General features: G+C 55.3%; 1 long non-coding RNA gene across 1 annotated transcript; it reads left to right on the plus strand.

Annotated features, from left to right (window-relative positions):
- Positions 1 to 23,736: 23,736 nt before the first annotated feature.
- Positions 23,737 to 25,098, plus strand: LOC142603454 (uncharacterized). Its single transcript, XR_012837382.1, has 3 exons — positions 23,737 to 23,814; positions 24,563 to 24,801; positions 24,928 to 25,098. It is a non-coding gene; the product is annotated as an uncharacterized LOC142603454 (long non-coding RNA).
- The last annotated feature ends 436 nt before the right edge of the window (positions 25,099 to 25,534 follow it).

The raw sequence follows: 25,534 nt of genomic DNA on the forward strand, positions 1-25,534 counted from the left end.
TGTCGGTGCCCTGTCAGCCGCTTGCTTTTTACGGTGGGGGAAAAGCAGCGGTGGGTTCCGAAGGGGAGGGAGGGGGGGGCTGAATAAGTGTTACCTGCGGGTTAGGGGCACGCGGGGGCTCGTGCGTGTTTCACGCGCCTTCCTTGGAGAGGTCTCATCTTTGGGGAAAACCTGCACAAGTCATCTGGGGCTTCAGGGCTTTCCCTGTGGGTTGTGGCGAGCCGGGGACGGGCACCGGCTGGGCTGGCCGCGAGGGTGGTGGATGGTCTTTACTGCCCACCCAACTAACCTCTGCCCTGTGGCTCTTGCCGGCGTGCTTGGCTTTATTTTTTAATTCAAGGCGTGGCGTGCTGGTTTTACATCTCCGTGTGCTGGGAGAGGAGGTGAGCAGGGCCAGCAATGAAGCCGCCGTGGTGCTGGTTGTCACGCAGCCTGTCCCAGAGCTCGGGGAAGACCTGGCAGGGTCCTGCAGCACCCGTGTGAGTTATGTGTGCGTGTCCCGGTCCAGAGCTGTTCAGAACCAAAACGTGTGCATTGGAAGCATCAGCTCCCACTAAAGCAGGATACGTCCCTGGGGCTTTTGCAGTCTTGGTTGTCTCCGGCGTTGGCAGCGGTGTGCCATGGGAGCTGGGAACGCTCAGCACGAGGCGTCTCTCGGGGTCTGCGGTGCTCCAGCCGTGCCCGGATGCTCCCGAGCTCCTCAGTGCCTTCACCAGGGTTGGCGTCTCGTCTATGGGTGGGACCTCCTGTGATGTCCGCAGAGCGAGCTGTGGCATCCCTCAGTGTCCTGGGACCTTGCAAGGGTGACAGCCACCCAGGTATTTGCTTGCAGATGAGTCCTCAAGACGTCGCGGCGGGGCTGGTACTCGCCCGGGCTGTCGAGGCGCCGGCAGGCAGCGGATGGTGTTGTTAGCAGGTCTGAAGCCTGATCTTGAGCTCTTTGATGCTCTGAGCGTTGATGTAGCTTTGGTTCATCTTTTTGTCATTGATACAGCGTGCTTATCTAAAAAAGGAATCTAGTTTTCATTATGGCGGATTCGGGGGCTTTTTGCTCTGCATGCCAATGAGTGGGAAGGGAGCGGTGGTGGAGCCCCTCCGGAGAGGCTGCTCCTTAAAATGCCCTCTGCAAATACACGCCTTAGACAAAACAGCTCTGCTGCCCGAAGGCATTTCAATCTGCGCTGAACCTTCGCTGGAGGAAGGCAGCATATCAGAGAGCCAGGATTTCTCCAAGGCAAATGAATCTGTTCTCATCTGGTTTTCCTCTTTGATGCGTTTTTATGTTAAGGTTCCTAAGTGCTCTTTTAATAGTTCTGGCCCTGTCAGAGAAGCTGAGGTTTCTTTGCTTTCTTGTTTCTTCCAAGCTCCCCTCCACAAGGCTCCCTGACAGCTCCTTCTCCGCGATGGAGATTGCCAAGCCCCTGCACTTCACCAACCCTGAGCTGGGAATATCTGTAGCTTCCAACAGCGATGCTCAAAAATGCACCGTGTCAAATTATTTGCCTCAATGACTGGAGGCTCCCAGGAGAAGCCCAGGCTCTTAATGACAACAGCAACAACAAAAATTAAGTCAAGTCTGCCTAGTGTCGGTTGGGGGGGGGGGTGCTGGGATCCACAGGCTCGTGCCTGACTGCAGGACAGTGCCAAGCTGAGCAGAGTCCTCCTCAGGTCCCTCCAGCCCCGAGCTGCTGTGCCAGCTGCTCTCGGGTCCGCCTTGCCGGTTTGCTGCTCGTGAGCTGGAGAAAGGCAGAGAGTAAGAGAGGAGAAAGCTGAGCTCGAGGGTGATGGGTGCCCGCGGCGCACCCGCATCCCTCCGCTCCTGGTCCTGGGCTGATGCTGGCCGGGCCAGCTCCAGCCCTGGGCTTTGCAGCACTGGAGACGCTTCTTGTCCCTTCTCCTGCACGCGTGACGACTTGACCCAGGGGCCTGGGATGGGCAGTACGGAGCTGCACGAGAACCAGGTCTGAAGCTCGGCATCTTGCTGTGACGCAGAGGTCTTCTCCTGATGTCCTTCTGTAGCTGCAGCTCCGCCGGTGGAGACCCCCATGTGCTTCTGCGGTCTTCAAGAAGCCAGGTAGGGACAGAGGAGTGGGACAAGCGGTTGGCAACTAGTGACAGACCCAGAGTGCACAGGAGGGCTCTTGCAGGCGCTTTTTGGCAATAACCTCGGCCGGGTGCTTTGCGTCTCCCCCTGGGAAGGGTCCATGCTGCCCCGAGGAGATGGGGCTCTCCTGCCTTGCCCCGTGCTCCTAGGAGCACTTCCCAAAGCGCAGCCTGCTCGGCCTTGGGGCTCCTTCGTTCTCAGCTGCTGACCAGGGACATCAGGACTTTGGTCAGAGCCGTCTGGGGACCGGGCAGGTTCAGACCCGGTACCTGCCTGGTGCAACCCTGATGTCCCCTCGGATGTCCCCGAGCGGGCCGGGGGGCTGTCTCAGCCACCTCTCCAGGGGCGCAGCCAGTCCGGGGGTCCCTGCATCCAGGTGCCTCCAGCGTCACCCCCCTCTGTGCCCCCCGCGGAGAGCTGGCGGGAGGGCGGCTCGGCGGGGGGAGGAGGAACCTGTGGCTTCGCTTGCTTTAACGAACACTTTCCCTGGCCTCTTTCTTGCACGCGGGCTGCGTTTTTAATTAGCTTTTTAAAATATAATTTTAAACTTCTTTCTTCTGCTCGCGTTTTTATCTCAGCTTAGGATGCACAAAGCTTGACTATTTTGTTCCCAGAGTCAGCTGGATGATCAAGGTTTTTGCAGTCTACTAAATTATTAAAGGAAACTCAGTTACTCACTAAATATTATTGCTTCCATACTGTCAGGGAGAAGATCACAGTAATATTTTGTTAATTCAAACATCTTTCTCTTTCTCTGAGGCTGTTGATGACAGGCAAAGCGCTTGCATAATATACAAAGGTGCTCGTTACAGAAGGAGGACGTAATTAATTTTAGCAGTAGCAATAAGTCTTCGCTACGTGCAAAGTGGCGTTGGGGATGTGGGGCTGGCTCGGAGGGACTTCTGCCCGGCGCAGCTGACGATTCTGATGAATCGGGGGGGTGACGCGTGGCGTGCAGTTGGACCGCGATGGTGGGGGGTCGCCCCACCGCTTGCCGAGCTGAAGTGGGGCCGGTGGCGCCGGGGGACGCGGCGTTGCCATCCCTTCTCGGTTCAGCGGACGCCGGCGCGCGAGATGCGTGTACCCGGCGCGGGCAGGCTCGTGGCGGGGCTGTGCCCCCTCGCTTGGGGTCTCCTGGCTGAGCGGGACCCGATTCCCGGGGGGCAATCCGGGGGGGCGGGGGGATGCCTTGTCCCCGTGGCCGCCCGTGATGCTGGGGGCCAGGCGTGGGGCTGCAGCGTGGGAAGGCAGGGCTCCATCAGCAGCACTGGGGGGCTTGTCCCTGCCCCACTGACGTCCCCGTGGGACGGTGGCACGTCCCTGGCACGGGGCTGGAGGGGACGCCCGCGTCTGCCGGGCTGAGGCCGTTCGGGGATGCTGCCACGCACGGCCCGGGGCTCGTGTGGCTGTGTGGCGAGTTGTATTTTCACACCAATGTTTTCTGGGTTTTTTGTTGGGTTTTTTTGTGTTTTTTTTTTCAAGTCATTACAAGCTAAACAGCTCAAATAATCTTCAAGGTGAAATCTGCTTTTCATTACTCTGTAAGGGCACTGCGGCTTCATTTTCATAAGTTACATTACCATATGCAGCATTACAGTGCTTTGCTCTGCTACATATTGTCAACATTAAATAACCTCTTTTTGTGGTTACATCATAAAAATTCTTTAGATCTTGGAAGCAGACTGTGAATATTTGCATATGTATATCTTTAATTTTCGCAGAACAGGCTGGCTACCAGATGGGTGAACCAAATAAGCCTCCAACATTTATCTGAAAGTTAGACGTTTTCCTGTGTTGTTAACCGCAGAGGAAACTAGGTGGTTTTCAGCCATGCTGAGCCGCTGCCAGTCCCTAACCTTCGAATATTTTCACAGGGAGGGGGAAGAGGGAGGGAGCCTTTTCCTTCAAACCAGATGGCCGTATGGAATCAATAAAAGGCAGTTTTCAAAAGTTTGTTTACTTAACATTGAATATAATATGCCTTTGTGGTCCCTCTGCACAGCAGAAAAATGCGATCGGGCAACCGAGTTAATGAGTACGGGGAACGCGGCACAAACCGGGGGACGAGCCCGCTCCCTGCTCCGGTTATTGGCTTTTTCCTTATTTTTCCCCCGGCAGCCGAGGAGCGCGGTGGCCGGCCGGCACCCTGGGCTGGGTGCCCTGCCGAAACCCCCCACGCCTGCCCACGTCCCCACGGCGGGGACACGGGGGCTTGTCCCGAAGGACCCACTGGGCTTTGGGGTGAAGATGCTCTCCCTGGGAAAACGGGACAGGAATTATATATATATATATTTTTAATTTTTTTTTGTCTAGTTACACTCCCAGATTTCAGCGTTTGGGGTGTAAGGATGTTTTTTTTGGGGGGTGTAAGGGTGTTGCCCCTGCTCCCACCCACGTCCCTAAAGCCTGAGCAAAAGGCAGGCTCGGCTCTGCGCTGCGTGTGAGAAATGTCTGAAAACTTGTAAGGTATTAATCTTCTGCCGTAATTATTTTTAAACATCCCAAATTATACGAGTAGTACAGCAAAAAAACAATGTAGCCTTGTCTTTAAAGCGGAGCCTCTCATTACGGCAATCTGTCATCTGTTAATTCATTAGAGCCCTGACAGAAAGAACTCGGATCAGAACTATTTTAAATGATTCCTGATGACACACAATGGCAAATTTCAGCCATTATTCCGGAAATGTAACATCGTTCCTTCTGCTGCCTTCAACAAGGGGCCTTCCGCCGATATTAATTGACTTCTAAGTGGTTGCATGTGTCGCGTTTGCGTTATTGCTCAGATCTCTGGTTTGAAACGCTATTTGAGCGAGAAATCGCGTCCTCGTTAAAGGGACCCAGCCGGCTCCGAAGGGCAGAGCGCGGTTTGCCGGTGAACGCCGGGGTTGCGGCACGGCACGGTGCAGCCCGTCGGAACGGCAGCGCCGGGGCACGAGTACTGGGAAGCGCCGAGCTCGCCGAAGCACGGGAGGCCAGTTGTCCCTGAGAAAAAGAATAACAAATATTAAAATTCTTCTAAAAAACAAACAAACAAACAAAAAGTGGTGGGGTTTTTTTGTTCCTAAAGATCCAAGCTGGATTTTAAAGCAATTTCCAAATTTTATTTTGCGCTTTGCATTTTTTAGGACGTTTTGTGGCATCTCTGCGGTTGTCCGCGTGGCCGGTGGAGTCGTCCAAGAGCCAGCAGCTGCAAACCCAGAAGCACGAGGGGTTCTGCTGCCAGAAATGTGAGGGCGGGCGAGGCGCTGGGCACGTTCGAGGTAGCGATGGTTGTTAGTGACTTTATTTGTAAAAATACCGTCACGGTGGTTGTTCCAAGCAAGATGCAGAAACTGTGGAACACCGTTAGACGTTTTTCCTCCTACGTTTCAACAAACCTTCCTGCAGATCCACTTTCCTGAGAAGCCCCGGCACGGCTCTGCTGCGGGGAGCCTCTTCCAGCTCCTGCTCTGCCCGCGAGTGCCTGACTTCACCTTCGTTAGGGAACGGAGTCCCGTCCCCGCAGCTCTCTCCGACTTGCTGGAAAGCCGTTTGCTGGCGGCGGCGGCTGGGAGGCACGAAGTGCCTTTTGCTGATTGAGGCGGGGTGCTGGGGCTCACCCGGATCAGACCTCGCTCTGCCTGCACGGGGCGAGGTGGGCTGGGGACAAGATGGGGAAAACCCCGGTCCCGTTGTTGATGCAGCCTGGTCCCCTGCGGCTCCTGTCCCGAGGTCAGCACCGAATACCGTGAATCTCCCGCAGGTGCTTTTCCCCCAGTTGAGTCGTGGTTCCCCAGGACCGTCACCACGGGCAGGAAGCAAAAGCTCTTTGCAGGGCTGGCTTTTCCCCGTGCCCTCCCGCCGATCAGAGCTGCGTATTGCTGCCCCGAACCCGGCGGTCCCCGGCTGCAGCCCCCCCTGTGTGCTCCCCTGCGCCCCTGCACGGGGGGACCTTTTGGGTGACGCGGGTCCATGCCCGAGAGCTGAGCCTGTCGGAGAGCAACCTGGAGCACAAGGCTTCGTTTTCGGGCGGCCCCTCCAGGTGCAGATGTTGGCTGTGCTGTCAGACACTGCTGTTAGAGAAAAGGAGAAGGAAAACCACGGTTTGGTGCAAAACTTGACAGTCTAGACTTTTCCAAAGATTTCCCTGTCGTGACGCAGAATGCCTTTAATCTCGTCGAGTGGTGAAAGGCAATGTGGTGGCGTAGGGGTTTTCCTGGAGGGGCGTGGGAGGGTGCTGCGCTTGCTGGTGGCTGTTACAGTGATGCTTCGTTCTCGTGTGGTGGGTACCTGCCGCTGCCTTCGCCGGAGCTGCGCTCCACGGCTTTCCCCGGGATGTAGCGGCCAGCCCCCGGGCAGGTAATGGAGAGGCTGTAACGTGCTTGCAACAGAGCAAGTGGGTTTGTTGCCAAAAAAAATGGATTTTGTTCTGCCGCAGTCGTCTCTGTACTTTTTCCAAGTGAAGTATATGAAAATCCCGCTCAAATGATGCGTGAGGTTCTTATGAATTGGGCTGAGAGCTGGTTGATTGCTATGTTTAATTAAATACCTTGATTTACTGAGCCTGAGGTGAAGCCAAGTATAGCGACAGGCCATTTTTGTAAATTATGAGAAGATGAGGAAACCAACAATGATCCATAAAGTACCACAGGACCAATTAAAAAAAAAAAAAAAAGAAAGGATCTGAATGCTCTTTTTGTGCAGCAAAGCCCCAAGCCATTGCTGGGCACATCCCGCGGGGCCCTTGGGAATGCGGCAGCGGGTCGGCTTTGGGCAATCCCCATCCCATCGAAAAATGTCACATTTGCTTTCCCTTGTGCTGCCCACCGGCTGCCCCCTCCCCGTGCCCGGTGCCTGCCTGCGGCTCCGGGGCTGAGGACAAAATCAGGCAGGTGAAGAGGTTTTGGGGAGAAACAGCCTCCAGAGTGAAAACGGGCACGTGGAGATGGCTCGTGACGTCTTGCGGGTGGTAAGTGCCCCCCCTGCAGAGCGTCCCCCGGAGCTTTCCGAGCAAGCCCGTCGCTTCTCTGGGACACGCAGCCCAGCTCGCCGGGGGCAGCTTGGTCCGCGGCAGGAATTGGGGGGGAAGGATGCTGGTTTGGGTGTTGGCTGGAGGAACCCCGCTCACGCACGGCCGTGCCGGGGGTCTCGCCCATCGCGTTACGCTCTTCCCCCCCCTCCCTTAGGGCTGGCCGTGCTGCAGGCGTGGGAGCGCTCGCAGGGACAGGGCTGGTTTTGGTGTGAAAAGCCTTTGGGGGACAGGATTGCTCCTCGGTCTGTCCGGCTCTCGTGGCCAGCGCCGGCCCTGTGGCACCCGGGGCTCGTCCCTGCGCGGCCGCCCGGGGCCGGGCACCTTGGGAACCGCTGTCCCACCTCGACTCTATTTTCTATACGAACCAAACAGTCACTGGGGAGAGCGGGGTCGGGCGCAGGAACGCTTGCATCCGCTTTATTTATCTTTGGTGGCTGCTACCTTGCTGTGCGTGAGCATAACTCTTCTGTGCATAATTCAGTGTCTTTGTACTTGGTCGTACTTTAAATAGCACAGCGGAGAAACAATTATTCTTTTTGGTTGGCTGGGGTTGAGTCTAAATCTGCACGAGCGGCGGCTGTGCGGGGACTTTCAGTGCTTGAGTCAGCGATCTTCTGACTTTGTAACTTCAGAAGGGGACAAGCGCTTTTTGCTTTATCTTTTTTTTTTTTTTTTTTAAACAATATATAAGGACAAAGATATAAATCTGTGGCAGCCCTGAAGCATAAATAGCAGCAGTGTGGCTAGCTTGCTCCGCCGCCCGTGACCCGTGAGAGGTCTTCGCAGCTTTTCTCTTCAGCTGTAAAATTGCTTCAGTCGGCTGTGACCGGCTTTGGCAAAAAGCAAACCGGCCCCGTCCCTCGTAGGGGCACCTGGGGGTGCAGGAGAGGAGCAAAGCTGCACATTAAACACCTCCTGAGCCCCTTCCTTCTGGCCGGGAGAGCAGGAGAGGACGCACCCAGCCCGTGGTGGCGGGGTCAGGGCGGGGGGGAAAAAAGGAAGATGCTCGTTTGCTAATGAGTTAATTTGCGGGGGGCTGCCTGGCCGCGGAGGCTTCGCGCGCTGCTGCGGGCTTCGAGTGCCGCAGGTGCCGGCAGAAAGAGCTGCGAAAATATCAACCGGAGTGTTTACAGGTTTATTTTAATTTATTTTTTGTAATTTTTTTTTTGAGATGCCGTGATTCTGAGCCAGACTTTGAGAGGCAGGAAGGGCCCGGCAGATGAGCATATCAATCACTTCTTCTATAAGCTTTTGGAGATTTTTGCGAATCATTTTATTGCTTAGATAGCAGCCTTCCCCTGAAGGCAACGAACCCGGCGCTGGATCAGGCAAGGGGCCGAGCGCGTGGCGGGAAGAGCCGCGCACGACGGGCGCTCTTCTCCTTCCGAATCCCGGGGTGAAGGGCAGCAAAGCCGGCAGCCGGCCCCGCTCCCTGCCCGTGCCTTTGTGAAGCCCTTTTTTCTCCTTAATTCTGGAGCGTTTGGGTTTGCTGGGTGACCTGGAGCCTGGCCAGCGGATTGAGGGACTTAGAAACTTCAGGGTTTATTTAGATAAACAGGCTTGGCTGATGGGAGACTTTTCGGGATATAAATGTATGTTGCTCCCCACTCCTCCGAGGGGGATTTCTCCTGTAATGCTATGGATAAAATATATTTGTGCTCGTTGCACAGGCTGTACGCGCCGCTAATTAAAATTAGTAAAAAGAGCCAAAATGGGGGGCTAGGATGGGCTAAAAAATGGGGTGCTGGATGCCCCGTGGCGGGAGGGGAGCGATGCTGAGCCGTCCTTGGGGGGCAGTGGGTGCTGGGTGCCCCCTCAAAAGCGTCCTTAATAAGCACTTGTTATTCCTTGTGAGTGTAAAAACGCGTGTGAGTTACCCCTCCCTCTGTGCACGTGCGTGTGCATGCGCCCACGCGTGTAACAGGGGACGAGGTGCCGGTTTCTGGTCCAGGCAGCCCCTGGCCATGAGATGTTGTTGCAGGAACCAGCCCGGCAGAGCGAGCTCCCCTCCCGCCCGGCACCACCGGCCTGTTTTTCCAGGAATGTGAAATATTCCACGTACCAGGAATCGGTCTATCTGATGTCGGCCTGTCCTAACACCTAGTCCGATAATAACGTATCTTTCCTGTAACTCAGATATACTCTCTTTCCACCATGCAAAGAGGGTTTTGGCTGGGCAGTCATTAAGCTGCTGGTTTTTAGCTCGGGTGGTTTCCCTGGGGCGGCTCCGCGTTCACCTCTGTGTCTGTCTCGTCCCAGTGAGAACGATGCCTCAGCTCCAAAGAAAACATCCGCAAGAAAACACGAGAACCTGGCTTTGTTTGGGAGGCTGAGGATGGAGACAGCTCTAACTGCTGCGTGAACGTGTGCTTAGCAATTTTCTGTACCGAGAAAATGGCTTTGAAGTTTGCAAAGTGAACGGAGTAGGATCCGGCAGCGCAGGATGCGGCACGGCCGAAGCAGCAGCAGCCGCAGCAGCCCCGGTTCTGCGCCTTGAGGCGTTTCCAAAGCAGCATGCAGGCAGGGGTTAGGTGGATCGGTTGGGAGAGGTTCGTGTGCTTTATTTTCATAAATAAAGTTTAACCTGAGCTGCCGGTTTTGCATAGGAAATTCCACGGTTAGACTTTCGGTCTAGGCCAGTGAATAATACAGCTCTTTTAAAATGTCTTTTAGAAGTGCGCTATTATACAGCTAATGGATTTGGGAGATTTGGGAGAGGCATGTGATGGGGTTTTCCCTGCCTTTTCCTGTGCGAGGGGTGTGCGGGACGGTCCTTCACCCGCCGGAGCGAGGGGACGTGGTCCCATGCGTCCCCTGAGTTTTGCTTCCGGGCTCCTCCGCTGCTGCCTCGGCTCGCAGGCTAGCGGAGTGCTCCCTCGCTCCCTGACACGCGTTGGAAATCTGTGCCCGGGCTGTAATTCGTCTTCATTTGGGCAAAGCAAATAAGTTGAGCTGCTGAGCGGGAGCAGCTCCGAGGAGGAGCGATAAGGAAGCAGCAACGCTGAGCCGGTGCCTGCAAAGCCGGAGACTCGGGGCCAGGCTCATCGTCCGTATTTATAGCCGATGCAAAATTGATCCTTGCTGTTTCCAGACTCTGCAGCCAATTAAACCTCTTGCTCCCTCTCCATTCCTGGGGCAATTACCACCTTGCGCCCTGTAACTTGCAGCTATGAGTAAGCCAAATTCAATTTTATCTAGAGTGTGCAACGTGAACTGTAACTGGGGAGCAGTTTCTTGCGTGCCGTCCCTCCCCAGCCTGACAACCAGTTTTACTACCCAGCAGGGAATAGACTGATCGCTCATTTACGGCTGCAATCATCTCCCTGTTACAGCATTAGGAAGGAATGAGCACCAAAAGCCATTATAATTAAGATCTCTCTGGAGCTGACAGTAGAAATAGATGGCATGTGGAGCTGGAGCTCTGTGGCTCAGCTGTTTCTTTTCGAGCTGTCACTGGAAAATTACAGAGGCTGACAATCATATTTTTAACGCGGCAGTGCTAAGTAATGTATATCCACCTTGCGCTGGGGAGCGAAGAGGAGATGGGGGCTGGTGCTCTTGGAGCGTCCCCCGGGGGGTTGCGCTGGGCTGAGCCGTCCCCGCCGCGTCCGAAACCCCGGCTCGTCGTGGAGCTCAAGGTCTTGAGCATCTTCCTGCGGTTCAAGTGAGCATCTGCTGATGAGGGCGACCTGGCAGCGGGGACCACGGGCGTGGGATGGAGGGACTTGCACCCAGCGTTTTCCCCATGGCTCTCAAGCCCTGCTGAACTTTGGGGATGTCTTTGCAGCCAGAGTGGCTGCGGTGTGTTCCTAGAGACATCTGGGAGGTTAAAAAAAAAATCTGAAAATTCCCATTTCTTGTCTTCCCGTTGAGCATCTGAGGCTGCATCAAGGCTGCGTGGAAGCCCAGCCGTGCAGAGGTGGCCCGGTGCGTTGAGACCTGTGGGTCTCCATGCCTGAGAACCTGTTGCTCAACGAGACTGGAAACAGCAGACGATGCTTTCCCAATTATTTCATAATAACGGGAGCTGCCTCCCCTGCCCCTGGACAGCAAATACCACGCGGTGACTCTTTAATTGAGGGGTGAGTTGGGTTTCCTGCCTGTACAGACACGGAGCTCAACCTGCTGCCTGCGCTGCCTGCTTGCATTTTTGGCTTTTCAAAGCGATCCGTCTTCCCTCCCGCAGCAAGCGTTGCGTCTCACAGGGCTGCGCCGGCACGCACCGCCTTCCCCGCTCACCACCGGCACGGTCCGAGCCGGGCGAGACCCCGTCGTCCCCATTGCAACGAAGATGTGCGACACGTCCCGGCTGGTACCGTCTGAGAGGCGACGAGGGGCAGCAGCAAATCGCCGGGGGCCGTGGCCACGGCAGCCTCGCCGGCCAAGCTGGGTGCTGACGAGAGACCCACGGCATCCTCGGGGTCTAACCCACGTGAACCAGGCTGGGAAGACGCCCACGGCTTGCAGCTGAGGTGGTCTTTCTCCGTAGCCAAAGGGCGTTCATGTCCCCTGCGAGCTGGACGTGGAGCGGCCGGAGTCTGCGGAAACTGGCAGAGCTGTTTCTGTTACGTGCCTGATGCTGCATCTCATCGCGTTGGCTTCCCTCTCGCCACGTACCCCCGTGAGCACGCGTGCTGTTTGCAGTTACGCTTCCTCACCCCCTAACACAATACGTCGTGAACGCCGCCGGCCTTCCTTTCTTTAGCGCCTGGGTCTTTGAGAACATCACAATATTAAAATACGACGCGTAGATGGGGATTGCACCAGGCTCGAAGTTATTTTGGCACGCTGGCGGGTTCCCGGCACCGCATCCTGCCGACGGCGCTTGCCGTATGCTCCCGACGCACGGGATGCAGGTTTGGGATCAGATGCAAGCCTTGGAGCGACTTCTAAGGCTATTTCAGAGACTCTTTCTCCATCACAATATTAAAAAGCGTCAGAGCCAAACTGTCCTGTTCCTACAGCTAACGTTGTGCAAAAGTTTCTTTTTAAGCTGCAAATGAATTATTGATGCAATTATTCGTTCTCATTTAAATATCTATTTAATGGCATTTAAATAACAGTGTTCAGAATGTGTCAACAGTTTACACAATAATTTGGATTCTGAACTTTATACCTCTGTTTTCTCCCCACACAAATAATTGAAGCTCATCCATTTTGAGTGACAATTGTAGATAAGTATCACTTTTTTTCTATTGCACATGTGCGTTATCTAAATATATTAAATCACTTACTCAATTTTAATTTCATTTGACTGATTAATCAGTTACTTGGCTATAATTATTTGTGTTAAGACATCTCCGATTAGAAAACAGAGCAGAGAGACAATTAAGAAAACAAGAGTGTTGAAAATCCGCCTGATCATCTTGCAGCGCGCGGTTTGGGACGCGGGAAGGCATTACCGCTGCCGGCAGCCCCGGCGCCGGGGTGAGGGGCACAGCCTGCCGGGATGACTCGGAGCCGGGAGGCTCGGAAGACGTGCAGGTGGAATGGGATAAATGTTCTTGTGTGATTTCCTTCGGCTCTTGGATTCAACGCGAGCTCTGGGGGGCGAGTGTCGGGGCAGGACGTGGGTGCACCCCAGCGTGGAAAGGGACTGGGGCCCCACGTGCGTCACTGGGACCTCACTGGTTTCAGGGGGCTTGAGCTGCTTTGCATGAGAGCGGGGTCCGGGATATCGTTCCCAGACTGAAGTGAAAACCTTGGCTTTAAAAACACGCTTCTGCCTTTGATCTTGTTTCCACACACGTGTAACTTTACGGCCTTTGCAGAATTGAGTCCCGATGTGCGTCTCTCCGAAGGGCGCATCGCCTCCCTTAGGGGCAGAGACGGTTTATTTGGGGGGCGGCGGGGGTTTTTCAGATCTCAGTGAGCGCTGTGGTTCCCAGGTCGCTCACTGTCTCTTGCCGTGCCCTCCTGCTAACCTGCAGGACGTGGGTGCACAGAGGAGGACCCCGAAAGCCACGTCGCTCTCGGCAAACGGGTGATGGCTTTGCTGGGATCATGGCAGAGCCGGGAAGGGAGCAGGGTGCTGAGTTAATTTGCTGAATTTTTGGGTGGTTTCCCTTTGAAAAGGTTTTTGTGGCTGAGTGACCCGTGGCCTGCGATCCGCCAGCCCGTTCCCTCCACGTTGCCCCACCTTGCTTTTTTTTTTTTTGCCTTTTTTTTTTTCTCTTTTTTTTTTAATCCTAGAGATGTATCCCAGATGTCAGCTTTCTGCAACTGATTTTCCCCGGGGTGTAAAGCCCTGCGGAGCAGCCCAGGAAGGGCCGAGCCACGCGAACCCACAGACCTGCCCTGGGGGGGGCCTCTCCTCTAACGGGGGGGGGGGTCCCTAATCAACCCCCTGCCTCGGGTGCACGGCAGCGAACCCACCGACATCCTCACCGGCCCGGGGCTGGGGAGAGCCTGCCCTGAGCTGCGGAAAACTGATTGAAGCGTGGGCACAAAGCCGCCGGGAGAGCGGGATTATGCTCCTGATCCCCGTTTCCTCAGCCCCTATTCGCCCCTGTGCCGCACGCCGCTCTCAGGCTGCAGCTCTCAGGGGTGCACCAGCATTAAAACACCTTATTATTTTTTATTTTCTGGAGGGCTGCGTGGTCGGGGAGGCCCTGAGCACGCGAGTGTTAAAGCACAGCTGGAGCAGGGACCGCATGTTATATATATCTATATCTATATCTATCTCCGGGCGGGGGCATTGAGCAGAGCCAGATGTTTCTTCCCTCCCGCAGCTTGTCAGCGTGCAGCGGCTGTTGTGTGCAGCGGTAGTCGTGTTGGTGGTAGGAGGAAGCAGACACACATCGGGGTCACGGTGAGCTCCGGCAGATCCCCACAAGATTTATGGCTAAGCCTTCCAGCTGGAATGCGTTTGAGGCCGGGGCTGTGCTGCTGGGGATGGATGTGATAGCGGGGATGCCTTACGCCTGGTCTCAGCCCTGGGCTGTGGTGGGGACCAACAGGGGGGACCCCAAGAACCAGGGGAGCTGCAAAACGGGAAAACGCTGAAGAACCCACCCCCCCAGGAGAGGAAAATAAAGGGGCCCCTTTCCCACAGAGATGGGATGCTGCTTGATGCTGCTCCCCGGCTCCTTTCCCCTGCCCGTGACATCGGGGCTGAAGCGGGATGCTCCCCTCCCCGTGGGCAACGTGCTGAGGTGAGCAGCCTGCATCCCTCCCGGCACGCTGCCCGTGGGTTTCCCGCGAGGATCCTGCGCCGTTCATTACCCCCGGGGGATTCTCTGCTTACCCGGAGCGGCTGCGGCCGAGCGCCCGTCCTGGAGGGTCTTGCTCCAGTTCGTGCTCTCGGCGGAGGCGGGAGGGGGGTGATTGAGCTCCTCCAGCCTTACAGCTCCGGGCGGAAGAGACACATGCTCAAACCGCGGTGACAAGTGTCACTGGCCCCAACTGGCATCACCCTGGCCCCGCTGGCCCCCCCCAGCCCGGCCGAGCCCCCCCCAGCCTGCGGCGGCCGAGGGCTGCAATGGCTTCCCGTTCAGAGGTGTGGCTTGGCACCGTCTTGGGTGAAAATGCGGCGTAATGAGCCAAAATGTGCACTTATTGGCACTCGCTGGACCGGAGCTGGGCGTCAGCCAAGGGTTTGGCCCCGTCTCCAGCAGCAGCGATCTTCCCTTCACCGTGTCGTCCGAGGAGGAGCCTCCCTGGGCTGCCCACCGCAGAGCTGCCAGACCCCGCTCGCTCCCCGCGGCCGGAGGCGCTGCGTTAAATCCCTGTCCCCTTGCAGAGCTGGGTTTCCCCCGAGCTGTCCCCTGACGTTGCTGCAGTTGAAGCCCGTGGGGCGGGCAGGGTGTGCTGCACCACAGCTCGCACGTGGCCTTGGACACACATCCCCGCCTTTTTTAAACAAAAAAAAATATATATTTTTTTGGCTATGAGGAGAAATGCTGGAGCTGCCCCAATGCTTCTTGTTGTTAAAGTGCCTCAGCACTTTCTGGGCTTCTCTGGCTCAGTAGAAAAATCAGGTTTTGATTTTGCTGATCATTACCAGAAGCAAAGAAATGGGTGTTTCCGTTCTGCGAGCAAAGTGACTGCTGGGTGCTCGGGAGCTCGGGCAGCCGCTCGTGCCGGTGCAGGATCTGTCCCGGGGCTGCACCGGGGCGGGTACGATAGCAGAGGTGGGTCGTGGTGAGGAGGGTGCGTGGTTTGCAGCCAGCGTCATCCACACCAAGAGGAAGCACTTTTTATACTCGGGCAAAACACGCGGTGACCCTGAGGAGCGGCGGTGCAGCCCCGGCTCTGCCCGACACGCAGCGCGCGGCAGCCCGTGCTGCGGGGAGCATCGGGGGGGACCCCCCTGCGGGGCTCTGCTTTCGGCACGCTGCGCGTGGGCCACGTTCTGGTCCCGGGGTTCACGTTGCCTGGGGTGGCTCCTCCCAGGACAGCAAGGTGCACCAGAGCTCGCCCTTCGCGCGGGCTCCCCGCCGAAAGGGGGAAGGGTCCAGCCAAGCCCCGCTTGCCCCGGCTGGGCAGGAGCAGCGACGCGCCGGATCCTACGCGTGCAAGGAGCACCCACGGGTGCTTGGGTGGGACACGTGTCCTTGGGGGTGTCCGGGAGCACTGGCACCTGTCCCGTAGTTGGACGATAACGTGATATATGGAGCTTCTTTCTCAAATACCAGGAGTTTGAAGAAAGTCTCGGCTGTAATAAAAGCCCGATATTTGCCACGGTTCCTTCCACAGGGACTTTAGCACGTTGAGGAGGTCAGCCCTCTGGAAGGAGGGTGTCCCGTGGGGCAGGGCGGCACAGAGAGGGGCTGCACCGCGCGGGTGCAGCGAGCTCCGGCAGCAGCAGTCGTGGCATCGTCCTCCACCAGCAGGTCCCGAAATTGCGGGGTCTCTCCTGCAAGAAGACAAAATTTTGGTGTTTGAACCTGCCGAGACACCTGCGCGTGCGGAGGAGCTGGCAGCCCCCTTCCTCATCCTCCACCTTCCTCCCCAAATGCAGCTGTTTGCTGACAGAGATCTCAGCAGAACAAGCGATACGCTGATCTGGCAAGTACATTTTGTGCAGTCCCACGGCATCTTTCATTAGTACAATGTAAAAAGCCAACACCACCTATCACCGAGTTCAGGACGAAGGAGCGAGACGCCGAAGGCTTCGGAAACAAATTCCCCCGCGTTACCAGTTTTCACCATCATTTCCCAGTCAGCTGCAGGAGATGCTCAGAGCAACTCCCGGAGAAAGGCAGCTTTCCTTTCCCTTCTGGGTAGCCCCTCCAGCCCCTGCCAAGGCGCTTGTTCACTTCTTTTTTTTTTTTCTTAAGGGGAAAAAAAATCTTTCGATTGCTGTAATGGGCTGTTAATGGGATTGGTGTCACAGGGCTCCCAAACCCTCAGCCAGACGGGGGGGTCGGCAGGCTCCAGCCCGCGGCAGTGACCCGGCACATTTGGGGGGCAGGCACTTCGGCAGCAGCAGAGCGTTTTACCAGCTCTGTGTTTACTTGGTTTTCATTTTCTTTCTTATTTTTGTGGCTCCGCTCCATTAATCTTCTTCGTTTTCTGATGCCTCGCTGGGTAATGCGGTCGGCGGTGCTGCGCGATGCATTTTATTTCTTCTCGCTGAAGGGCACAGCCGAGAGGGAGTTGGTGGCAACCAAGATTGTGCATTCGGCTCTTCTCATGGCACCTTTCAGGCCGTGACTGCTGGACTCTCCTCTTGCACACTTTAGGAAGCAGAACTGGAATAGTCCATGGATGTAAGGAACTTAGGTGCTCGAATCCAGGACCGAGGGTGCTTGTGGCTGGGTGCTGTAGGCGGCGGTGGTACGAGTGCCCGCGGCTATCGCTAAGCTCTTCTGGTCTGTGGCTGTTGTAGGGATTGGTCCAGACTGATCCAGAAGCTCCCGGAACCCGGGCAGTTGGGATAAAACTCCTTAAGTCCAGCTCATTTTACTTACACCTTCCATGGAACAGCAGCTGCCGAGCTGCAGCTTCCCCGTCAGCAGCGATGCTATTGCCAGCCTGGGCGCTGCTTTGGTCCTGGCAGCGGGGGCCCAAGCAGGGTTGTGTGTCCCGAACGGGGACCTTTCACGTCCTCGCAGGTGTCACGGGGTTTGCTGGGCAGCCAGCGGGCTCGGAGCGCCGGAGGGAAGCTCCGAGGCTTTCTCCGGGCCGATGAAGCTGGCTTTCCCACCCTGCGAAGGCAGCGTGCGGGAGCGGGGGCTGCACGGAGCCACCAGCCGTACCTCACCTTTTCTGGGGTCCCGTCCATCCAAGTACCAGCCCGTACGTACGGAGGAGAAAATCCCAGAGCAGTAGTTACCCCCTGCGAGATGCACGACGGTGCTGTCGTTCCCAGCTCATCTCGTTTAGGTGGAGATTTGCATATGTGCACCGTTTGCTGGGGCAGGCGGTGGGGCTGCGACCGTCCAGATTGAATTTTCTTTCAAGAGCTGTTAGGAAACACCCGGCGTTGCCGCCTCCGCCGCCTCTCTCTGCGCAATAACTGGCGGCGGGCGCTCCCGACCTGGGGGTGCCATGTGAAACGTCAGCAAAAATAAATCTGGCTAATCCCGAGGAATGACCGAGCGCAGCAGCAGCCCTGCAGTTCCAAGGAGATTAAAATAAAGTCTTGCATTACACCACTTGGAAGGGCTGAGATTTACTTGGAAACTGAATCACATTAATTAGCATTCTGCTAATGGCTGTTTTGTATAAATATAGCGTGCCTTAATACCAACACGAGTCGCAGGTTGACGTATTTAGATCGTTGATATCAAAGTCATTAACGCCTCTCTGTGGTAAACCTCTTCTCAGTTGGGGCTGCAAATGGGATTCTCCTGAGCCAATCAATCTTACTAAAGCTTGAGCAGAGCCTGTTGATCTTTAGCCACCGAATGGATACGGCTTCCCAGAAATGTGCTTGCATCTGTCAAAATTATAAGCAGCTGGCAGCCGGAGACAAAGGTCATATTTGCTGTGAGTGTGAAAATAGGATCTCAGGACAAGAAATGCTATTTAGCAGCGTATCAATTCGGGACGTGCTATTAATGTTGCAGCACAATACGTGTGTGTGTGTGTGTGCGCGTCCATCCCTGCAGGCATTTGTACACATGTCAATTATATATTTATATGTAAAATTTCTCACGTATACCCTGTGGTCCTGGAACTTATCCAGGGCTTATTAAAACTTAGTCACATCAAAGGATGGGAAAGGTCTGCCTGAGTTTAGGAACTTGGAGAGCTTAACAATTATTTTGCACTAATTCACTCCTAACTTATCGTTCGATATTGCCTTGATTAAAAGCCCCCCTGCGTCACAGCAGCAGTGAAGGTAACGGGTTCCTTTAAAAACTGAATTTGGGGAATTTCAGCATGGCAGGAGCACGGGGCTGCTACCATGTCTGAGAGCCCACTGCACATATCAGCCACGCGATTACTGCAATTAGTGCACGGGGTGCAGCAGAATGTTCTTCGCCGGGCGGTGCCAGGAGCCGTCACTGGGGCCGTGGGGCAGCCCCCCAGGGGGCTGTGGCCATGCGGGGGGGGAGATGGAGCCATCGGGACCTGGCAAAGCCCCCCCACCGGTCATGGACCCCCGCGACGGCTCTTGCCTGGGAGCAGTCAGCAGCACTGATTTGTGCCTGTGCTGCCCGAGGGGGATAGACGGGAGCACGGCACCGTTGAGGTACGTACATCTCCGCGCCCCGGCACGTGAGCGGAGGCTGGGTAGGAGCCATCGGCATCCCCGAGATGACATCCCCTCGGTGTTTGGTGCCCTGGGACGGAGCAGATACCCTGGTGAGCGCCCGCAGGAAGGCACGAGGCTCCTCGCCTGCAGCGAAGCCCCGGCCCAGGCTGGCTTGACCCAGCACTCGCGCTTTGAAGCTGGGCGCACGGCTTCATCTGGGGTTATTATTAGATTGCAGTGACAGGGATGAAACCGCGTAAGCCCAACTTCTGAAGTATGCAAATGCCTCTCTCGTCCAGGAGACCTTGCCCGTTGGTGTAATTTAAGGCCAAGCATTTTAGCTTGCGAGTTTTAATTTTAAATCATCAATCTCTACGGTACCGAAATCAGGGCGCCGCGGTAGTCGCTGCCTGCAGATCCAATGCCGGGGATGGCGAGCGGATGCACGCTGCCTCCCGAAACTGGGGCGCGTTTAGGGACCGAGCAGTCTGAGCTAGCATCCCTGGGTGGGAGGTGGCCACGGAAACTCGTCCCCTTTCCCTGGTGCCATTTCAGGAGAGGGGTTATTCCCACCTCTCACTCGGGAGTCCAGCCCTGACAGCAGGAGCAGCATTTGACTTGCATGAAAACCCGAAAACACGCTTTGTTTGCATGTGCAAGCTCTGAGTCCGGCCTTGTTCCGCGGGAGGCTGGACCGAGCATCGCTTCCCGAGGGCAGTCTGCGAGTTAACACTGCTCGGGGGGGATTCTCCCCCCCACACACGTGGAGAGCTCAGAAAACCACGGAATAAACTCCATTAAGCCAGCAAGGAGGGAAAAATGCTAGGCAACAAGTTGAAATGGCCTAACAATAGCGAGTGCTTATTTTGACAGTGGGGGTTTTTTTGCAGTTGGGAGGTTGCGCTTATAATAAAATCTGCACTTGGCTGGTGGATTTTAAATAACACTTATCTCATGGATCAAGCCAGACGGTATGTAACGCTGAGGTCCGCGTGCGGCATGTCTCTCCTTTAATTATTCCTACCTCCTATTTTGGATATTTGTTAGCAAGCCCTGAAGCCCCGAAGCGGCTGCAGATTTCAAACGAAGGTTTTTAGAATTTTACCAATTGATAAAAAACGTGTGAGAGCCCTGGAAGCTGCATGAAAAGTCATTAGAGAGGGCAGGGCTCAGGAAATGCATTCGATGTGAACAAACGTAAATATCTGTTAATTTTTTAATTCAAAACGGAGATGTGGGAGTGGAAAAAATACCCGTCAGTATAAAAATGGCTGGCATAATTTGTTTTGTCAGAGCCCGGGCAGCTGCAGAGAGCTTTAGATACAATCCTTCTCCGAAAGAAATGCAAGCAGAGGAAAAGATTATCAAAAGAGGAAAGGCTTTAATAAACTGTGAAGCCCTGATCACCCACTGAGAAGCAAAGCTTAATTAGAAGATTAAGCAGCTCTCTGGTTGTGTGCGCGGGCTCCGTGTGCGGCGGTGCTGTGCCAGGAGGTGCCAGGATCGGCTCTGAACTCCCTCCTTTGCCTTTCCTGGGATGCAAACCACGGCCGTGCCCAGCTCCGAAACGTGGCCCCAGCTCCTCCAGCTGCACCCGCATCCCGCAGGAGCGCGGGGCTGGGAAAGGGGGAACCCTTCGGAGGCAGAGCCTGAGCTCGGTCTCCACGCTAAAGGCATCCGCAGGGACTCTCCGCTCTGTCCCTTCCTGCTCTGCCCATCCTGGCTCCCTCCGCACCAAGCGCATCGTCTGCGTCACCAGCTGCTGTTGGGCTTATTACTTATTTTACCCAAGTGCCCGCCAAATGGAAAAGCTGTCTTTAGAAGGCTATAAATCGGGACAATTCATACATCTTTATTGTTCGGGCTCCGCTGGCTGCTGGAGGGGCACGACGGCGTGTCCCTGGGAAGGGACGCCTTGGCGCGCCGCTTTATCTGCTCGCAGCCGCGGGGTGGGTTTCAATTACATCGAGCAACGCGGTGCAGAAGTTATGCTTCCAATTTCTCCAGTTAGCGGTGAATCAGGCTTGTTTGCATCGCCAGCTAATCGTTAGGCCGGAGCTGTTCATATGCTCTCAACCTTCTTTAATTCCGCACGCTGAGGTCCCAGAAACGCCGCGTGCAGAAGCCGGCAGCCCCCCGGGACGCGTGCGTGTGATGTCGCTTCCAGCGTTGCAATACCGGATGTGCGTACGTCTTGGTGCGCCCGCTCCGGCTGTGCCAGGGTGGGTGGGCTGGATGCGGCCTCGGGTGCTGGTCCAGGTGAGATACTGGGGTTTTACCTGCTGGGGAAAAATCCGGGTTCTCTAGATATCGCACCTTGCTCCCTCTGGGAAATGTGGTTTCAAACACACGCTCTTCCAGGAGAGCCTGTCCCATCGAAGAGTCGGCAAAGCCTTTTCCTTTCTGCTTTCAGGTGAAAATAAAGCGCCTTTGCATCCGTTGCTGAGATCCGTGGGCACGCGGAGCAGCGTAGGTAGCCACCGAGCCCGGTGTGCGTCCCAGCAGTGCAAAGCCACGTGGCCGGGCAGAGAAGACCGTAGCAATGTGCCACCTTGTCCTCTTCCCGGGATGGCCGTGTGGTGACAGCGCTCGGGAGGTGCCCGAGGGCACTCACCGCCTTTCGCTGCTGCTGCTGCTGCTGCCGTGAGTTTTACTTGAAAGCCCTTCTGCTCCCACGCCATTCCGAGCGTGGGTGCTTTTTGCATCGAACATTTGCCGTGTTGCAGCATCAGCTCGTGACTCGCTGGCTGTGTTCGTGCCAAGGCGGTGGCACTGCTCCTGCCGCTCCCAGGCTGCCCCCGCGCCCCGGCACCGGCTCCCCGGAGCATCTCCCTCCGCGCAGGTGGACCGTCGCCCCGCGGGGTCACACCTCCCAACACCCTGAAAGCGAAAGCTGTGCTCTTGCCAGGGTTTTGTCTGGGTGCTGCGGGTGTCGGTGTGCAGCATCTCCTCAGGGAGGGGTCGGGACGATGTTGGATCGCAGCTCCCGCTGCCCAGCGTTTCTCCAGGGCACCCTGTGCCCGTTCGGGGACCCGTGTGCCCCCTCCGGACGGGTGTCGTGCATCTCAGCTGCGCTCGGGGGGCACCCCGTGCACTTTGGGTCCCCGGAGCTGCGGGAGGGCGGCAGCACCCACACCCCAGCACCCACACCCCCAGCATCGCCCGGGGCCGGTCCCAGAGCGGCTCCGTCAGGCTGGGCAAGCAGCGGGTCTGATCTCCGGGAAGGGCCCGGCAACCTTCGGATCTGGGTTTGGGGGGGCTGCTGCGCTCGGGACCCCGCAGCCCCGGGAGGGAGAGGCGGCACAAGCAGCTCTGGTGGCTGGCGGGACCGAGCCGTGACGCTTTATTCAGCAGTTAGCACCGACAGCTCGTTCACCTGGGCTGCGCTGGAGACGTGGTTTCCATCGGCCACGCCGTTCCCGCACCCTTTGCTCCTGGGGCGGGCGGTTTGCGGGGTGCGGGGATGCCCCCAAACCGCTTTTGTGCCAGGGGCAGCGCGGTGACGGACCGCCTTGGCTGCTCCCTCTCAGCAGCAGCGAGGGTGTTTCGGGATGCCCGAAAAAGCATTTCCTTCCCCCCCCAAACTCACACACATGCAGCTTGCAAAATCTAATAACAACCGGTTGAAAAACATACTAAAACCAGAAAATTTATGTAGCATGACCCAAATTGAATTATACATTACAGCACTATAATTGATTTTTTAGAAGAGAGATTAAATTTATTTTATGCCTCACTAACTAACAGCTAGATTTACCTAATTGCTTGGAGTGCAGAGTTAGTATGATTCATTAAACCCCATACATGCCTGGGTACATTACACTGTGACTAAAGCTTCCCTGCTTCGAGCAATTAAAGTGGAGAAACTTGGGGCCTCATAAGTAATTGAATATAACAATACAGCTTGGAGTTGCTGTGGATGTCTTATTAAGTTCTTCAAGCAAAAAACCACAAGTTCCCTCCATTCTCCAGTGAATCATTTTGTGAAAATTTCTATGACTGGCATTGTTTTCTCCTATTGCCAAAAAAAAAAAAAAAAAAAAAAAAAAAAAAAGTGTCTATGAGACAGATTTCATGCCTTGCTTCACAGTTTAATTTTATCAATCATAACATTTAAAAAAAAATTGACAGCAGTGAGTAGACATCCCTGCTATTCCAAGGAGAGAAATTTTGGGTAGAATCTAGTAACATTTGGTAATTATATACACATTGCAAAAATAAAGGTAGCAATTTAGTAAAACAGGAGTGGAGAGAAATTATCATTTTAGCTGGCAGGAATAAATTAGAATTGTTTGGCACAGTTTAATAAAATCCCACATAGGCACAAATTACTCTCGGAAAAAGCAGCGACGGTGGCGGAGCCGCGTGCCGGGCGCTGGGGCCGGGTGCGGGGGGAGGTGGCAGCCTGGCTTTGGTCGCCCTTGCACAGCCCTTGGGATAGTCGTCGCTGGCATCATCTCGCCGCGGGGTTTATAGGGGGTTCCCCCCCGCAATTTGGGGCCCAGAGGTGCTGGTGGGCAGCGAGTTGTTCTCAGTGCCTTGAATATCATCCTTCTTTAACGCACGCTGCGGGCAGGGCGTGGGTTTGCCTGCTCCTAAACAGCTTGGCCTCCGTCTCTCTTCCGTTTGCAGGTTGCATTTTATTTTACCAGTAGAACTATTAGGGAAAAAAAAAAAAAAAAAAAGATCCCGATTTATTATGATCTCTTATCAACAGCTCAACCCATGAAAATGCTAACTGCGCTCCAGCCGCCTTTTCCCAGCAAGGCTTTGAGGATGCTCCCAAGGTGCGAGACAGCCTCTGCTCCGGGGCAGGGCATAACCCCAGGGGTTGTGAAATAAGGAGATGTTTTAACCTTGGTTAGAGACACTATACCGTTCCTATCATTTTGGTTCCTGCAGACCTGCCATCTCCTCATCGGTGGAACTACTCGCCTGCAGAATATTAAAGAAGCAAAGAAAGTTTCCAGCATTTGCTCGCATGAAATTGGAAATCTCAGCAGGGTTGCACCGTGGTGGCTCTTGTGGACTAATTTCAGTAAAGGATTTGGGGTAAGCAGACGCTTTGTACAATTATTAGGAAAATGATTAGTAACCTTCCAAACGCAGGGGTGGAAATGCACATAGCATTAACGTTTAATGAGCATTGCACAACCCAGGATCATCAGTTTACTCACTTCGCGGAGCCCACAGGTCATAAAATTCAGGCTGGATTGTGTGAAACATCTTACACAAAGGGCTTCCCGTAACAAAATAAGCCTTTAATTAGCAGAACATCGTGCGAGACTGAGGTGCAACTTTCCCAGACGTATCACCGGTGACGTTAATTACCGAAAGGCTTTGCAGATTGATGCCTTTTTTCCCTTGCAGTGCTGCTGTGTCGTGTTTCTTGGTGGGGCTTTAGAGGGGGAGGGCTGGCACCGCCACGGGCAGCGGGTACCCGTGGCTTGGGATGGTGGGCCACGGCCACTGCTCCGTCTCTTCTCCCGTTTGCATCCGAAATACCCGTCTGCCTGCTGCTGGTGCCGCCGTGCTCTGTAGGAATTGTGTGATTAATGGTGTCCTTGTCCCTGTCCAGCGATGCAGTTCTAATTTTATAATCTTTTTTTGCTGACTCACTTTTGGAGCTCAGAGGCGTCGATGGCAAGCTTTGGGGGGGGGGGGGGTGTGGAAATCCTGCAAGGCTCTCGTGAGATACCAGTAGGTGATGTTAATGTGTTAGAATCATCCAAAACGGGGAGTCTGAGACTGGGAAGATCCTACCGGCGTTAGGCAAATGGTTGTGGTTTTGTAATTACAGCCAAAGCTATATCCCAGGAACCTTTCAGCGAAGGAGTGTGCAGCGCTAATGGGAGCCGAGCGTATGCCTTTGGAGTCCTGAGAACTGGGTTGGTTTTCTCAGCGCTGGTCTCGGCGAGGTCTGTCCCGCTGCGCCTCCCTTCGCCGTATGAAGAGGCTCCTTTGCTGCGAGAGCTGCCGAAGAGCCTGGGAGGGCTCGAGCTCCAAGAGAGATTAAACCCCTCGTCGAGGAGGTGCAGGGTGAGGAGGACGGTTCCCGTGTGCGATGCTGATCCCAGACTTGCTTTTTTTTTTTTTTTTTGGAAAAAGGAAAGATCAAGGGAGGCATTTAACAAAATGAGACGCCCTTTATGTCTGTACACACAGGCATCCCTCGTAGCTGTTACCATGAAGGGAGAACATCATTAAGGAATAACTAATGGCCCTGCACGGGCTCCACCCAGCTCTCGGTGCTGGGAAGCCTAATTAGAGTGCAGAGATAACGATGGAGTGCTCGGATGAATTTGCATGGGACTCCAGCCTATATAGAATATGAAGGTAATTTATTATGCTTATTAGAGGGAACCTTTTGTCACTGCAGACAGAGCCCCTTGGAGCTCCTGCCCCAGTACCCGCAATGTCACCACAAATTCCCTTCCCGGCCCCAAGAGCTTCTTTATTCTGGTGCTTGCTTTGGGGTGGTTTGGGGGTGTCTGTCAGGTGTGGAGCGAGCACCCGGGGGGAGTTGCAGGGGGGAGGTGGGTGCTGCAGAGCATCCCACGAGTAGCGTGCGGCTGGGTGGGCTCAGGGGGGTTTGCCCTTGGCGGGGGCTTTGCCGTCACCCATCACAAGTGGGAACAGGGTCTGGGACGCGGCACGGGGCACCCGAGGAGAGCGGGCAGACGGTTTAAATCCTCTTGAGGCGACTGGACACTGAACCGCCTCCAGCTGCTTGCAGGGTAGAGCTCGGGGCGGCCGCAGCCCGGGCAGAGCT

Source organism: Balearica regulorum, chromosome 12 (genome assembly GCF_011004875.1).
Source record: "Balearica regulorum gibbericeps isolate bBalReg1 chromosome 12, bBalReg1.pri, whole genome shotgun sequence".
Taxonomy (NCBI): domain Eukaryota; kingdom Metazoa; phylum Chordata; class Aves; order Gruiformes; family Gruidae; genus Balearica; species Balearica regulorum.